General features: G+C 40.8%; 1 pseudogene across 2 annotated transcripts; it reads right to left on the bottom strand.

Moving 5' to 3' along the window:
• Positions 1-2,617: 2,617 nt before the first annotated feature.
• Positions 2,618-6,394, bottom strand: LOC149321248 (epidermal differentiation-specific protein pseudogene; annotated as a pseudogene). Of its 2 annotated transcripts, XR_016277517.1 has the most exons (3): positions 6,313-6,388; positions 5,912-5,986; positions 2,618-4,926 (listed from the first exon to the last, which is right to left on the bottom strand). The product of XR_016277517.1 is annotated as an epidermal differentiation-specific protein pseudogene, transcript variant X2 (transcript). The 2 variants fall into 2 exon arrangements; XR_016277508.1 differs by lacking the exon at positions 5,912-5,986 and having other exon boundaries at positions 6,313-6,394.
• Between the last annotated feature and the right edge of the window lie 9,013 nt (positions 6,395-15,407).

Here is a 15,407-nt window from a genome sequence, read left to right as displayed (position 1 = left end):
TAATTACCATAAATGCATATGTTATTTAACAGTGAATAGTGGCCCATTCGGTTTTATTCTATCATTTGTCTTTTTTCACATAATTACTGCCTGACCCACACAAAAGTAGTCTGAGCCAGAAGCAACCAAGCAAGCCATTGGAAATGGAGCAACTAGGCAGATAGCTGTTCCCCATGAAATGGAAGTTAAATGTTCACTTTTATTTATTCAGTTGTTAGTCCCAAATAGAGGAAACCCATGTAATCATTTGCTGAATGGTAAATCGACACTTATGTAGGTCCCATTGATTCTATTACTGTATAAGTCTAGAAATTTAGGTTAAAAAATTGACCCCAAAAACCTGAGTCGACTTATTCACGGGTCAATGTAAATACTGTACTTCAAATCATATATATATATATATAATCCTCCTCCTCCAGTGAAAGGCAAGAGTTTAATCTGCCCTGGAAGCATGTACCCTGTTCCACTATCTCATCCATCCAACCTTATGAGGGCAAATAGTTATGTCTGCTGGAATTTTGTAAGCTCTTTGGCATTGTTTTCCTTTGCTTCATCCTTTACATCTTTCTTTTACATGCCCCTAAGTTTTACCCTCGACTTATCCATGGGTCATATAAAAATCCATAATTTTAGTCCCCAAACAACAAAATTTTAGCCCCTGCCCTCGACTTATACATGAGGTCGATTTAGAGTCAACTTTAATTGGGACTAGCACCTGAATTTAGGATCAGAGTGAGAATTATGTGGCCCTTTAGATGTTGCAGAATAGGAATTCCTAGCCCTCCTAGCCAGTATAACCAATAGTGAGGAATGCTGGGAATTGCAGTCAAATAAGATCTGCAGGACCACACAATTTAGGCCTTGGATTATTAAGTTTAATAATAATGTTACATTCAACATTTTCCCATTTTTGTGAGTGATTAGAAGTTCCAAGAGCTCAGCACTTACCCAGGTTCAGTTCCCTTTGGAAGGTGGTAATTGGAAGCTTATTGTTTTTTGTTTGTTTGTGTTTATTTCCAGACAAGAGCATAGGTGGAGACACACAGCTTAAACACTCAAATAAACACTCAAATCCACTGCCCCACCACAAGAGATCTCCAGGGAGAGGTGCCCTTGATGCTGTTCCTTTACAGAACCCAAAACCCTGGACTCAGCTCCCTCCAGAGACTGCTTCTGTTGTTCTCCTCTCAGAGATAGTACAGTCAGCCCTTGGTAGCCACGGATTCCTTCTGCTTTGAGGCCTGAATACCCTGATTGCATCAGAACACATCTGATCTTGGAAGCTAAGCAGGATGGGGTATTGCCAAACAATACCAGGTGCTTTTGGCTTTATTTCAGAGGAAGGCGATGGCAAACCACTCTGAATATCCCTTCTCTTAAGAAAATGCTATAAAATTAATGGGGTCGCCATAAATCAACAGGCAACCTGAAGGCACACGTACATATACACACAATTGTGCTCTCCTTTTGAACTTGTCAAAATTGCTCTCACTGGCTTATGTTGTTTTTGATGCTGGCCAAAACAGACATAGCTGTTAAACAAATGTTTAGCATCCTTTTTGTTTGGTCTATTCTTGAAGATAGTCTGACATCTTCCAAACAGCTTGCTTTCATCACCTGGTATTATTATATGATAATATGTGATAAATTACTGTATGTGTGATTGATCATTATGTCAACTAATACTGTTCTGTGTATTTTAACTGGATTATCATATTGATATTAATATTATTAATATTAATGATATTAAAATATTAATATTAATGACTGTGTAGTATTATATATCCATGCTGGCTAAATACAGATACACACTTCAAATGAAATGTGATAGTTCTTCTAGATAGCTTCTACTGTATACCTGGACTAGATGCTGGTTGAATTGACACTGAGTGGTTGAATTGCCTCCAGGTTACCATCCTTTTCCCTTACAAAGCTTCTTTGACTCTGCAAATATTAAACACCTTTCCCTGGAAATGCTGAGAAAGAGCTGCCTTTCCTGAATCTTTGCCCATCCACAGCTAAATATATGGAATATTGAGTTGAATAGTAGCGGTGGATCAGAGAACCCTAAATCAGATCTAACAGTGGGAAAAGAAAAGGTGGCTCTCCATACAAGGGCTTTGAAGCCAACTTTACCACAAGGTGACACACACATTTGGGGTGGGTGACAACAGGATATGGCTAATTAGTCATTAGTATATTGTGGGTTTGAGTTTCTCTGTGCAATCAGGAGGGCTGGAAACTCTCTTTGCAAAACAAATACCACCAAACTGAGGCACTCCCTATTTTTAGCAATCTTCACCTATCATCCTATATCCCATTTCCTTCCCAATTCCTATGCCAACCATCTGGTTACTCCAGCTTAGATGACATCTAGCTTTTGACTCAACTACCTTTCATTTCATAGGACATTTTCACAATCAACTCAATTATAATTTGGGGTGGTGGCAGGGTTGACACAATGGAGCAGGAAGCTTGGTACAAAGAGATGGAGGACAAGGGTACACTTTTATATTGTCAGGAACAAAGAATCCAGTACCACAAGGGCTGCAGCTTTTCATGCCTGAGGAAGTTTATTACAGGTTGTGTCTCCCTTAACCAAAATGCTTCAGGCCAGAAGGGTTCTGCATTTCAGATTTTTTCAGATTTTGGAATATTTGTATCTACGTAAGGAGATATCTTGGAGATAGGAACCATGTCTAAACATTAAATTCATTTATGTTTTGTATACACCTTATACACATATCTTGAAGGTAATTTTATACATAATATTTTAAAATAATGTTGTGCATGAAACCAAGTTTCGGTAACTGAACCCATAGAAAGCAGAGGCGTCACTATCTCAGCCACCCATGTGGACAATTTTGGATTTTGGAGTATTTCAAATTTCAGAATTCCAAATAAGGGATACCCAGCCTGTATTCCCATACCAAATGCTATGGATTTCCCATGAAAACCAGATTGCGATTTTAAGGAAACAAAAGCAGAGGTCTTCATTAAACAATAAAAGAAAGCATCAGCAGTTGAGATGAGAGGGGCAACTTTAATGAGGAACAGCTGGATTAATTAACTCAGAAGAACCCAATGTTTGGTTTGTAAGCAAACTACAGAAACTAATTTATTCACTTACTGCAAACCTCTGACCACTAATCAAAAATTCCTCTCTTCACTTAAATATTTGACCTGGATAGCTATGATAGGTACCATAAAGCCCAGGATTAGAGAAATGCCTGAACTAATCTTACAACAATTTAGAGCTTTTACCGACCAACTCATAGGATAATAGAAATTATTCAGGATAGAAGGGATCAGAAGATCTGTGATTGGTTTTGTAGCTTATCTGTTGAGGTTGCTTCATCCTTGAAAGAAGGCTTGAGTTTTCAAATGGAAAATGCCACCTTAACTATCACCATAACTTACTTCCTTGAGATACTATCCTCAAAATAGAGGTGGGCAATGAGTGGCCCTCTAGATGTTGTTGGACAGCAACTTCCATCATCCTTCACAATTAGCAATGCAGACAGGGGATGTTAGGGATTTTAGTCCAAAAACATCTGGATGGCCACAAGTTGCTCATCCTTGGTATAACACCTAGCCTTGAAACCCAGAAACCAACACCATGACTAAGGATAATCCAATATGGCTTTGTGTTTCCTCATCACTGAATAAAGTCTGGAAGTAGCCATAACACAATAGTCCTCGTCATGACTTAGGATCTGTCCTCTGATGTTATTGGTCCAGACTCAGATCCAGAATACTCCTTCAGATCCACATGTGAGGGCTGGGTATGGCAATCCTCACCTTCTTTTACAGGTGCATGTTTACTTTTGGAAGTTTCCTGTGCTGCTGAGATAGACGTCATAGTATATCGGGTGCTGATGGTACGCCCTGAAACACACCGATATTCTGCCTGCTCTTTCCTTTCTTTCCCATTCTGGCAAATGGTGAGCTCCACTGGGATAGAGGTGGTGGTCTCTTTCTTGACCACATGGATACAGAGTTGGGTATGTGGAGGGATTTTAGCAGGTAGCAGAACCTCAACCTTCTCACTGGTGGTGGTAGACTCCTGCTTCCCCTTTTGCACCACAAAGACATTGGCAGCTTCCAAGGTGACCTGGAATGAGAAGCCAAGTTTTAGGGTCGTGGTGTTGCTGAAGTGGAAGCTCTGGAAAACGGTGGTTGTGTATTCCCTGCAGGTGTTGGCGGTGAACGCTTGCTCATATTCAGTACAGTTGGTTCCCACAATCTCATCAATCAGGATATCCTTCTCGTCCTCCACCTTCTTCTGGTCCCAAAGTAGTTTTGTGGTGATGATGGGGCGCCCAGGCTGCAGGGGCCGCAGGTGGGATACGCTGTCATCAAAATTGATCTCTGTTTTGTAGTCACGAATGCGTTCCCCAGGCCAGGCGACATGATACCACCCACCCCGGTTTGGGTGTTTATACAAGAGCCACACACCCCTTTGCACTACATGGGAGGAGACACAATCGTTGAAGTAGCCATAGGCAAGGTTGGTCTCCTCTTGCACCACCTTTCTTTGACCCTCATAGTTGGGCAGTTCGTACAGTGTGATCAGAGGTTCAGAGAGATCATGGTGGACCAGTCGGAGGGATGAGATATTGTTGCTCTTGTCAATCTCACTGTAATTCCCTTCCTCAAAAGCAAAACCATCTCCTTCAAATCTGGGGGATTTGTAGGCTACCCAAGGCTGCCCAATGACCTTCAGAGAGGAGATGCAGTTCCCAAAGTCCAGCTCATGCAGGTCAGGGATGTCACAGGTGAACTCTTTGCTAAGCCCTTCGAAATCGGCCTTGTCATACACAATGATCTTGTTCATGCTGGTCTTTTCTGAGGACATCGCTATACTTCTCTCTAGACACTTCTTCCAAAGCAAATTGGAATCCAATGTTCTGACTTGTCCCAGATCTGAGTTGGTAGAAAGAATTGTTAAAAGAGAATTAATGTCTTGGTTTTACTATAAGAATTCCACATGGAAAGAAAAAAATAAAGTAGCTACTTCAGGGGTGGTCAACCACCAAGAACGTGGGCAGTGAAGTGGCACTGATGCTGACTCCCACCTTCTCCCACTTCTCTACAGAGGAGGTAAAATGAGGGCATTGCTCCTCCAATATGATTTATGCCCTCCGATTACATTTTCCTACAGTACCCACATTTCTAGCATTTTAGTAACGTAAAACTTCAGTTGAGCATTTAGAAAGATAGTTTAGACATCCAAAGAAAAAAGGCAGGCATCATTAACAAGAGAAGGCAACACACAGAAGAATTCTAGATGCGAATGATATTCAGTGTCTGACTTTCAACATTGCTAGAAATCTGTGAATTGAAGGAAACACCTTGGGAGCCCTTGTGGACTGGGAGGTGATACAGAAATACTTTAAACAAATACATGAAATTTTTTATTGGGGGTGGGGGCAGAATTCTTATTTGGGGGTGATGGCTTTATTTCCCCCTGCCTTGCTGCATCCCTGATGACACAAGTGGAGTCAAGCCAAAAGGATGTTCAGCTGTTGCTATGTTCAGATGTGAAAGGAAAGTCTGAATATGTATAACACATATACATGTTGGGTTTCCCTTATCTGAAATGCCTGGGTTCAGAAGTACTTGGGATTTCAAATATTTTATTTTATTTTGTAATATTTGCATATACATAATGAGATACTATTGTTATTATTATTATTAACCTTTATTTATGAAGCGCTGTAAATTTACACAGCGCTGTACATACAATCTTTTTAATTAGATACCTTAGAGATGGAACCCAGGTCTAATCATGCAAGGCATTTATGTTTTATATACACCATATACATAATTTTAGACAATATTTTTAATAACTTTGTGTATGAAACAAAGTTTGTATACACTGAACCCCAGAAAGCAAAGGTTTCACTACCTCAGCTACTCATGAAAAGTGTTATGGTTTTTGGAGTATTTTAGATTTCGTAATTCTGGATAAAGGAGACTTCACCTGTAACAGGAACATAGAATGAGAGAAGCATGAATGAGGGAAAGCTGGAAATCATGAAACTAGTAAGCGGTTATAACCTTTGGTAAAGTGAAAGACAGTAGGAAAAGAGGAAGACCACATTACAGATAGATTGACTGACTCAAGGAAGCCATTCATAAGGTTCCCATAAGTCAAAGCCAGCTTGATGGCAAATAACAAATCTGTAATGGACCACGTGCCAGCAGTGGGTCGGCTGAAATTCAGGGTGACCAGATGTCCTGACGGCAAAAGAGAACAAGGCACCACAAAATGGAGTACAGAGCCAAATAAAAACTAAAAACACTCACATTAATATAAATCCATGCTTCTTAGTCATGGTCAGCATAAGACACTTTGGAATTCCACCTGGACAGAATGTTGGAATGGAGGACATGCCCTGGAAAAGGAGGACATCTGATCACCCTACCCAAATTCCAAACAGTGGGCTGAGATACCCCCTTCCTTCCATCTCTGACACTCTCCCTTCCTGCCCAGCTGGCTGCCCAGACTGCTCTTTCTCAAGGTCTGAGCCAGTTGTTTGCAAGTGGCCTTTGAAATCAAGCAAAAGGTCACAGGGTGTCCATTCCTTGCTTAATCCTTCAGTCCTCACCCTCATCTGAAACAAAGCATCCTTGGTTACCTTTGTCCCCTTTCCCCTCTTTTGTTGTGCCTGGCATTGTCTGGAGATAGGATTAGAGATTGCCCAGTGCAATGGTAGCATTTAAACCATTCACACCATGCCCAAGGATTATGTTTCAAGCAGCAACCATCTCAGTTCAATCCACATTAAAAGTCCTCTTCCTACTGTCAACAGGCTGGATTCAAATAGTTCCTGCTACCTTAAAAAAAAGATCAGTCAGACAACAGTTGTTTAGTTTTTTTAAAAAATCCTGTAAAACAGGATACAAATGAATGCTTTTGCTCAGATGGTTGGATTCACAGAAAATGGCAGTGACTTCTTTATTATTTAAAATGCAGACCTTCAGGAAATGCATGCTTAACAATGAAGGGAAATTTTTAAAGCTATGAGACCTAATGGCTTAGAAGAGAATGAGGACTAAGGTCTCAGGTCCATTTCTTAAGGCCAAACTAAATAGGATGGGAGAACCAGAGTGGCATAGCAGTTTGACTGTTGGACTACAACTCTGGAAACCGGCGTTCAATTCCCAACTTGGCCGTGGAAAATCACTGGATGACCTTGGGCAAGTCACATGCTCTCAGCCTAAGAGAGCTCTGAACAAATCTTGCCAATAAAACCCCATAATAGGTTTGCCTTAGTCAGTATAAGAACAAAGAACAAAATATGATACCAAAAGCAATAGGATCCAAATTCCTAAAAGTTTCTAAATCAGAGGTGGGCAACTGCAGGAGGAATGGGGACCATTTTTCCCTTTCCGTGCTATCCGTAGGGCACACCAGTGAGTTTCAGCACACCAGATGTGACATGATGTCACATCTGGCTATCATTTTGGTAGATTTATGGCCAATTATTTCATCTTTATTGGTGTTTTGGGGAGGTTTGGGGGGATTTACAAGGTTATGGGAAGAAAAACACTGCATTTTTTGGCTTCTTCTTCTTGTTGTGTGCCTCCAAGTTATTTTTGATTTATGGTGACCCTAAGGTCAACCTATCATAGGGTTTTCTTGGCAAGCATTTTCATAAAGGGTTTGTCATTGCTATCCTCTGAGCATGAGAGAGTGTGATTTCCCCAAGATCACCCAGTGGTTTGTTTGCTTGTTTTGTGCTACACCACACTGGCTCTTGCATTTTTAGGCAGTTGTGGCCATTTGAGGGCTTGGAAGTTGCCCTGCAAATTTAAAAATCTATTTTTGTTTTGATGGAGCAGGAGAGATCTTTTGGGGTGTGCCATGGGCCATCTTTTGCCTACTTATTTTCTAATAACATTCTTTTCTAATGATAGGTACAGCATTATAGGGAGAGGCTGATGTGGACCATGGGCTAGCTATGTGGGAGAGACTTGTAGCTTTGTGGCCATTCCACCTTGTCCTTTTCCTGATTCAATGTCCCCTGTGGGCAGATAAATGGAGGTCTTAAGGCAAGATGATTTCCAGAAGGTAGGACGAGCTTCTAATAGGTGGGTCGGGGTGACAATATGTCATAGAATCATAGAGTTGAAAGAGACCACAAGGGCCATCTAGTCCAACCCCCTGCCATGCAGGAACTCTTAATCAAAGCATCCCCAACAGATAACCATCCAGCTTCTGCTTAAAAACTTCCAAAGAAGGAGACTCCACCGCTCTCTGAGGGAATGTGTTCCACTGTCGAACAGCCCTTACTGTCAGGAAGTTCCTCCTAATGTTGAAGTGGAATCTATGTGCCCCCGGCATCTACCATATCATGTCCAGAAATGTTGAATTTTGTGTGTGTGTGGGGGGGGGGGGCAGAACTGCATGAAAGTCCACTTCTGGGGGGGGATGGCTTTGGAGGAAACATGGGTGAGTCCCATTTGAAAGCAAAATTACCACTTTTGGAAGCCCCAGACTTTTCGGTCATCAATTTACTTTTCTTTTAAAAAAGGCCTTGGGGAACGTCACTTTGCCTTCATCTGCTCTAAGATAGTTAAATTCCCCCCTAGCAATATTGTCAAATGTGCATTATTGGAAAACATTTGTAAAACTTTTAGGGCTTTTCAGAATTTATTTAGAGACCCCTCATATGCCAAGGCCTGCTCTCTTTCATTCACAGAACCTAGTGGCACATTGTTTATTTAAAGTACATTTGCTAAAAGCCCTAACAAAAAGTTGACACTGAAAGAAGAGTCAAGCACAGAGCATGCTTGGCTCTTTTCTAATATTCTACATCACTGGCTGTTTCTTGAAGTAGTTATTATTTACTATTCAGCCATGATTCATTTATAAATATGACTTGTTCACAGGTTGACCAGACATAGAATCATAGAGTTGGAAGAGACCGCAAGGGCCATCCAGTCCAACCCCCTGCCATGCAGGAAATCCAAATCAAAGCATCCCCAGCAGATGGCCATCCAGCCTCTGCTTAAAGACCTCCAAGGAAGGACACTACACTCTGTTTCACTGTCGAACAGCCCTTACTGTCAGGATGTTCTTCCTAATGTTGAGGTGGAATTTCTCCTCCTGTAGCTTGCATCCATTGTTCCGGGTCCTGTTCTCTGGAGCAGCAGAAAACAAGCTTGCTCCCTCCTCAAAAGACATCCTTTCAAATATTTAAACAGGGCTATCATATCACCTCTTAACCTTCTCTTCTCCAGGCTAAACATCCCCAGCTCCCTGAGTCATTCCTCGTAGGGCAAGGTTTCCAGACCTTTCACCATTTTAGTCGCCCTCCTCTGGACACGCTCCAGTTTCGCAATGTCCTTTTTGAATTGTGGCGCCCAGAACCGGACACAATATTCCAGGTGGGGCCTGACCAGAGCATCCTCCTTTTGCAGGACATGTCCTACATTTCAACCTTCTGTCCAGGAGGAATTTTAAGATGGTCTCCATTTTGAGCATGACTAAGTAGCATGTATTAGTGTTTTTAGCTTTTATGTAGCAATGTCCTGCTTTTTTCTTGAATGTCCTACACTTTGTGGTGCCTTGTCGTCCTTTGTGGTTAGGACGCCCGACACATCCTAGCACAGGTTGGTTACATTTCCATTCCTTTGTATCTAATACAGGGCTAATTTCTAATCCCCTCCCTGCATTTTTCCAATTGCCTATCTAGTGGCTTTCCAAATGCAAATTTATTTTTTGCCCAAATACATTTTCTGTGTTTAGTAGCACACACCGAAACACCCTCCTTGAAAAGCTCACTGCTTTACGGAGAGATCCAGTTTGACTTCCATTTGTAATACGCCACTGCACTTCTTTCCTGCTCTTTTTTCTAACTTTTCTCTTACCACAGAAAATGTATGAAGGTGGAAAGACAGAATAACTCGACAATGTCTTTTGACTAGCAGCCATATGAGCTGTCCTTTCAGAAACACCGCTGGTCACAGTCTTCCTCACTATGGTGCAATGCACTGTATTTCTATTTAAATTGTAATAATTATTTTTTTAAATTGCATGAATGCATATGAAACTGTGTTCACTTTGGGATTTTAGTAGCTTCATTTCTCTTGGTGCTGCATTTTCTTTTTTCCTTTTCCTTTTGGATGATGTACCAACAGCCATTGTTGGAACAAATGGCCAACCACTTTCATGTGAATATCCTAAATAGTCCCTTTTTGGATTTTTGTGTCCCCCTCCCCCAAGGCTAATCTCAGTGTATTCTCGGCTGCAGCCATGTCCTTCTCCTGTTTGGTAATAGGATTTCCTCCAATGCAATCCTGTAACTGCCCTGTAACCTAATACATATCACAAGTGGGGGAAGACGATCTAATCCTCATGACAGATGTAAACCCATTTGCCCTATGTTGCAATGCCTGGATTGAAGCAGGAATTTCTGAAGCTATGCCACAGACTCACAAGCCAGCTACCTCAGGGCCACAAAGGAAGATTTGGGAAGCCTTAAAATCCATCCTTCTACCCAAGGGGCAAAGTCCAGTTTAATCATTCTCTTTATCCTTTTTGGTAAATCTCTAGCCAGACTAAGCCGTCTTTCTTCTTGAAGCAGAGCAACTATTAGTACCTTCACCAAGTTTATTCAAGCAGCATTATGCAAAGGGATCTTGTAGCACCTTTGAGCTTAAATGAGCGAAAGACGTTGTAGCATAAGCTTTTGTAGACTTGGGCCACATCTACACTGCAGAAATAAACCAGTTTGACACCACTTTAACTGCCATGGTTGAATGCTATGGGATTCTGGAAATGGTAGTTTTGTGAGCATGTAGGCTTCTCTGCTGCCACAACAAAGTACAACTCCCAGAATTCCACAGCATTGAGCCATGGCAGTTAATTGGTAACATTCAAAGATATAACCTTAGTCTGTAGAATCAGTATGTAGAGAGATCTTGTAGCACCTTTGAGACTACCTGAAAGTTAAATTGGTGTGAAACTGGATTACTTCTGCAGTGCAGATGCAGCCTACGTCTACTTACTCAGATGCATGGAGGAAGAAAATGTAAGTCTATGAAAGCTTATGCTACAACTTCTCTCTTTCAGTTATTCTCAAAGGTGCTACAAGATCTCTTTGCATACCAATATTCCAGACTAACACAGCTAAGTCTCTAAATTCAAATAGAGTTGTTCACAAAGCCAGCCAAGTTATTTTGGCCCATGAAGCAAAACAGAAGCAGGTCCCTCCAGCTTTAGCAGGAAAAAAAAATTACAGCAATAACAAATAAAAGAGCAAACAGTTTGCTGCCCTTTCATTATATCCAACTAAATCCTGCTGCTGTAAGCATCTGCCCCATTCTGCCTAATTGTAGACAGTCTCTTAACCAGGGCTCAAATTCTGGATTGGTTGATGTGACCATTTTTAGACAGAATGACCAAATAATTTTTTCATTGCTTAGGGCAGACAAAGAAAATGTTTGTTCTTTATGTCTCTCATGCACTATCCCAATTTACTGCACCACTACAGAGTTTTGGAAAAAATGGGGGAGACATGGGATGGCATAGAAATGGGAAATCAGGATCCAAGCAAATAGATAAGTATTAAAATCCAGGAGAAGAAGCAGGAAAAAAACAACAACCCAAACTAACCACATATATTAAAGTGTCTTTGAGACTGAATGAAATATAATTGGTAGCATGAGCTTTTGTAGACTTGAACCTACTACCTCCGATGCATTTGGTCCTCAAGTCTATGAAAGCTCATGCTACCAAACTTCTATATTTCATTTAGTCTCAAAGGTACTGCAAGATCGCTTTGCATACTGATTTTCCAGACTAACACGGCTAGGAATTTGAATTCTACCACACATATTAAAGTCATTGCTCTCTTCCTATAATGTTTTTTAAAAATCTGTAGCCTGTTTAAAAGATACACAAATTTATAATTGCATAAACCTTTATCATCAGTTAAATTCTTCTGACATGATATATTGAACTGTTTGTCAGTGGTAAACAAATGTTAATTAATCTCTGGAGTTATTTCAGTTCAAGTGGATGCACAGATAATTCAGCATGGAGTTAACCTGTGGTGTGATTCCTGGACCATATGCTCAGCTCACACCTGACATTTAAGAGTTTTTAACCTCTTTTCACTAGCTCAGGGAATGTGGGTTGAGATCATAATGAACTTTGACTACTTCCTTGCATGAGTAACAGATTTCTCACTCCAAATTTCCACATGCTAGTTTGTCTGCGTGAACTGTCCAGCATACTGACTCTTCTCTTTTTGGCTTGACACTGCCAAGAATGCATGGGCATGACTGATACTAATTGTTTCAATTGGGTTATCAAGTAATTGTTTCCATCACCACAGAGTTAGGGTCTCCCCTAAGTCATGACTTGAAGACGTACAACAACAGCAACAAAAGAGGAAGACTGCATTCCAAGGAAGCCACCGCCCTGAGTCTGCAAGACCTGAGCAAGGCTGTTAATGACAGGGTGACATAATGAGAATAATATTAAAAATAATATTAATATTAATATTAATTATTCCTTACTCGCCTCTCCCCATGGATCAAGGTGGGGAATAACAACAAATCAACAGTGGAAAACATCGTTACAGCATATTAATTAAGACTTGCATCAGTTTAAAAGGACTAAGAAGACACATTTTAAAACAGTCCACATTTAAAATTCATCATCTAAATTCACAATTTAAAAATCATCTGGATAAGCCATAAGTCAAAGTCAACTTGATGCCAATTAACAGCAACTAGGGATCATACTGCAAACATTCATTGGCTGAAGGAACGCACCAAAGACTTTTCAAATAAAGCCAACCTGGGCTTTTTAGATTATAGCAAAGACCTTGATTGTATAAATTATGAAAAACTACACACTGCTCACTGTGGGTGAGCCATAATTGTGAGACAGAATATGGAAAGAAAAGTGGTCTCCGCTTGGCAAGGGTGCCAGACAAGTCTATATTTTCTTGCTATGTTTAATTTATTCTCAGAACATATCCTACAGCAAGCAGGTTTAGATCTGGAGGATGGAGGCATGAAAATTGTGGGAAGGAACTTTAATAATTTAGAGCTATGCAGAAGACATCATTTTGTTGTAGGTCCTGTTTGCAGTCAAACTAATTTTGACTTATAGTGACCCTATGAATGAGAGACCTCTTAAGACCCCTGGAAACTCAACTGCTCAATTCAGGTTTTGCACACTCAGGGTTGTAGCTTCCTTCACTCAATCAAAACTACAAATCCCAGGGTTCTATAGGATAGAGCTACGGCAGTTAAAGTAGTGTCAAACTGCATTATTTCTGCAGTGTAGATGCACCCTTTATCTCCTGATTTCTTGACTATTATCTCCATTTTGGTTTATGACTGAGCCAAGGTATCTGTACTTAATTCTTTCAGTGTTTAATAGCCACTTTAAGGTTATGTAAATATCTGTGCTCACTGTTTTTGTTTTCTTAAGGTTTAACGTAACCCTGCTTTTGCATTTTCTTCTTTAACTTTCAGCAGCTTTCAAGTCTTTGCTATTTTCTGCAAGGCCTTTAAACAGAGGCTGGATGGACACCTGTTGGGTATCCTTTGACTGAGAGTTCTTGCATGGCAGGGAGTTGGACTCGATGGCCCTTGTGGTCTCTTCCAACTCTATGATTCTATGATACTGTATTACTAGCAGAGAATAGCAAAGGTTTGGAATAACTATAGACTCTATCAAGGAAGTCACCACCCTGACTTTGCAAGACCTTAACAGGGACAATATTACTAGTTTGTTTTCAAAACTTCTCATTCATAGTTGCCATAAGCTGAAGGCAGTTAACTGTTCAGATTCTCATGTGCTTTTTTACCATTTCTGTTGGCTTTGTGATATGTACAGTATGTAGAACTCAGCAGCAAATTCTAACTCACGTTATAGAGACCTTTCCAATTGATTCCTCCTTTTACATACCTTATACATGTGTGTATGTAGATACATATGCACAGGACATGACAGCAAATTGTCCCTGGTTCACTACATTTCTTTGCAGACTGAGCAGAAAGTGTGCAGATACCAGTGTTTTTTTTTAATGATTCCCTGCTCAAAGACTGGTTTGGTAAGCCCCGAGCTATCTTGCTAGGTTGACAAAGCAACTGAATCACTCCTTCCAATAGGGAATTTAGAAGGTGAATGCCTACAGGGTTGGAAGGAAAACAGCACTACTGAGAAATAGACGGTGTGGAGGAAGGTAATGAAATAAAATGTCAGTGATGTGAGTGACAGGTTGGAACCTTGAAGAGAAATTCTCATAGGAGATGACGATGATTTTGATATAATTTCGGTTTGTTAATCCTTAGGTCTACCTATCATCTCCGTTACCTTTTCCCTTCCTTGTGCAACATGTGTTGCCCAAATGTCTCCAATGTTGTGAAATGTTTTCGGAAGTGTAGACAGGAAGGCAAATGTTTCAATAAAACGATACTCAGGTTGATCCATAGTCATGTTTTTCATCCATAATAATTCATCTATGAACTGGAAGTCCCTGGTCCAAATCTCAGCCTCTCATGGCAGAACACACAAGATAAGGAAAGGTCTTCTCAGATCTTCCACCCTGTCAGATGATAATACTGACCTATGTTCAAAGACTGAATCAGTTATCACTATAATAATGTACCCAAAACAGAAGAGTAGCTGGGAAAAGTATTATACCGGGATAATTTAGTTAAATTTGGATGCAATCTTGGATTTCTTTGCCATGGAGCACATTAATCTGGCTTGAAAACTAGGCAGAAAAACTGGGGGCAATCTACTTCTACCATCAGTACTAAGTTAGCACAAGCTCCTATTGAGAAAAGAGCCCTGTGACATCCACTTTCCCCATATCCCCTGAAGCCCCCTAGTGAAGTATTGCTTACCTTAGAAGACTGAGATCAACGGATCGTGTCTCGATGCAATTGCTCCAACACAAGTGTTTATACACCAGTGTAAGAAACACGCCCCTTTTAATAGGACACAGGGCTGGCTTTGATCCTGTCAGGACCTGAACAGAGATCTGCAGGTTTTCATCAGCCTCACACAACAGCCTATACACCCATGTCTTGGGAAACCGGAACCACCTTCATCCTGTGAGTGTGACATTCTTGCCATACATCTTTGCCCATCCCTTCCCAAAATGGTGACCTCCCAGTTTACTACAGTGGGCTAGATACTTGGCCTACCAGATGCTTCTCTGAAGGTGGGTTGCAAAGGCAGCTCCCTCTGGTTCGTAAACTGTGCAAAACAGGTTAAAGCGGACACACAACTTTGTAACTCAACCAATCGCTCCAGCTGCTTTACCCTCTTTTGCAACACATCTCATTAAGTTTCACACCCTAGGAAGCAGATGTTATCACTCCGTCTCCGTTCTAAGGAATCCTGGGATTTGTAGTTTGGTGAG

Source organism: Sceloporus occidentalis, unplaced genomic scaffold (assembly GCF_023333645.1).
Source record: "Sceloporus occidentalis isolate IW3139 unplaced genomic scaffold, rSceOcc1.0.p SCAF_1, whole genome shotgun sequence".
In the NCBI taxonomy this organism is placed as follows: domain Eukaryota; kingdom Metazoa; phylum Chordata; class Lepidosauria; order Squamata; family Phrynosomatidae; genus Sceloporus; species Sceloporus occidentalis.
The sequence above is the reverse complement of the archived record's forward strand: the minus strand, read 5'-3'. Positions and strand labels throughout refer to the sequence as shown.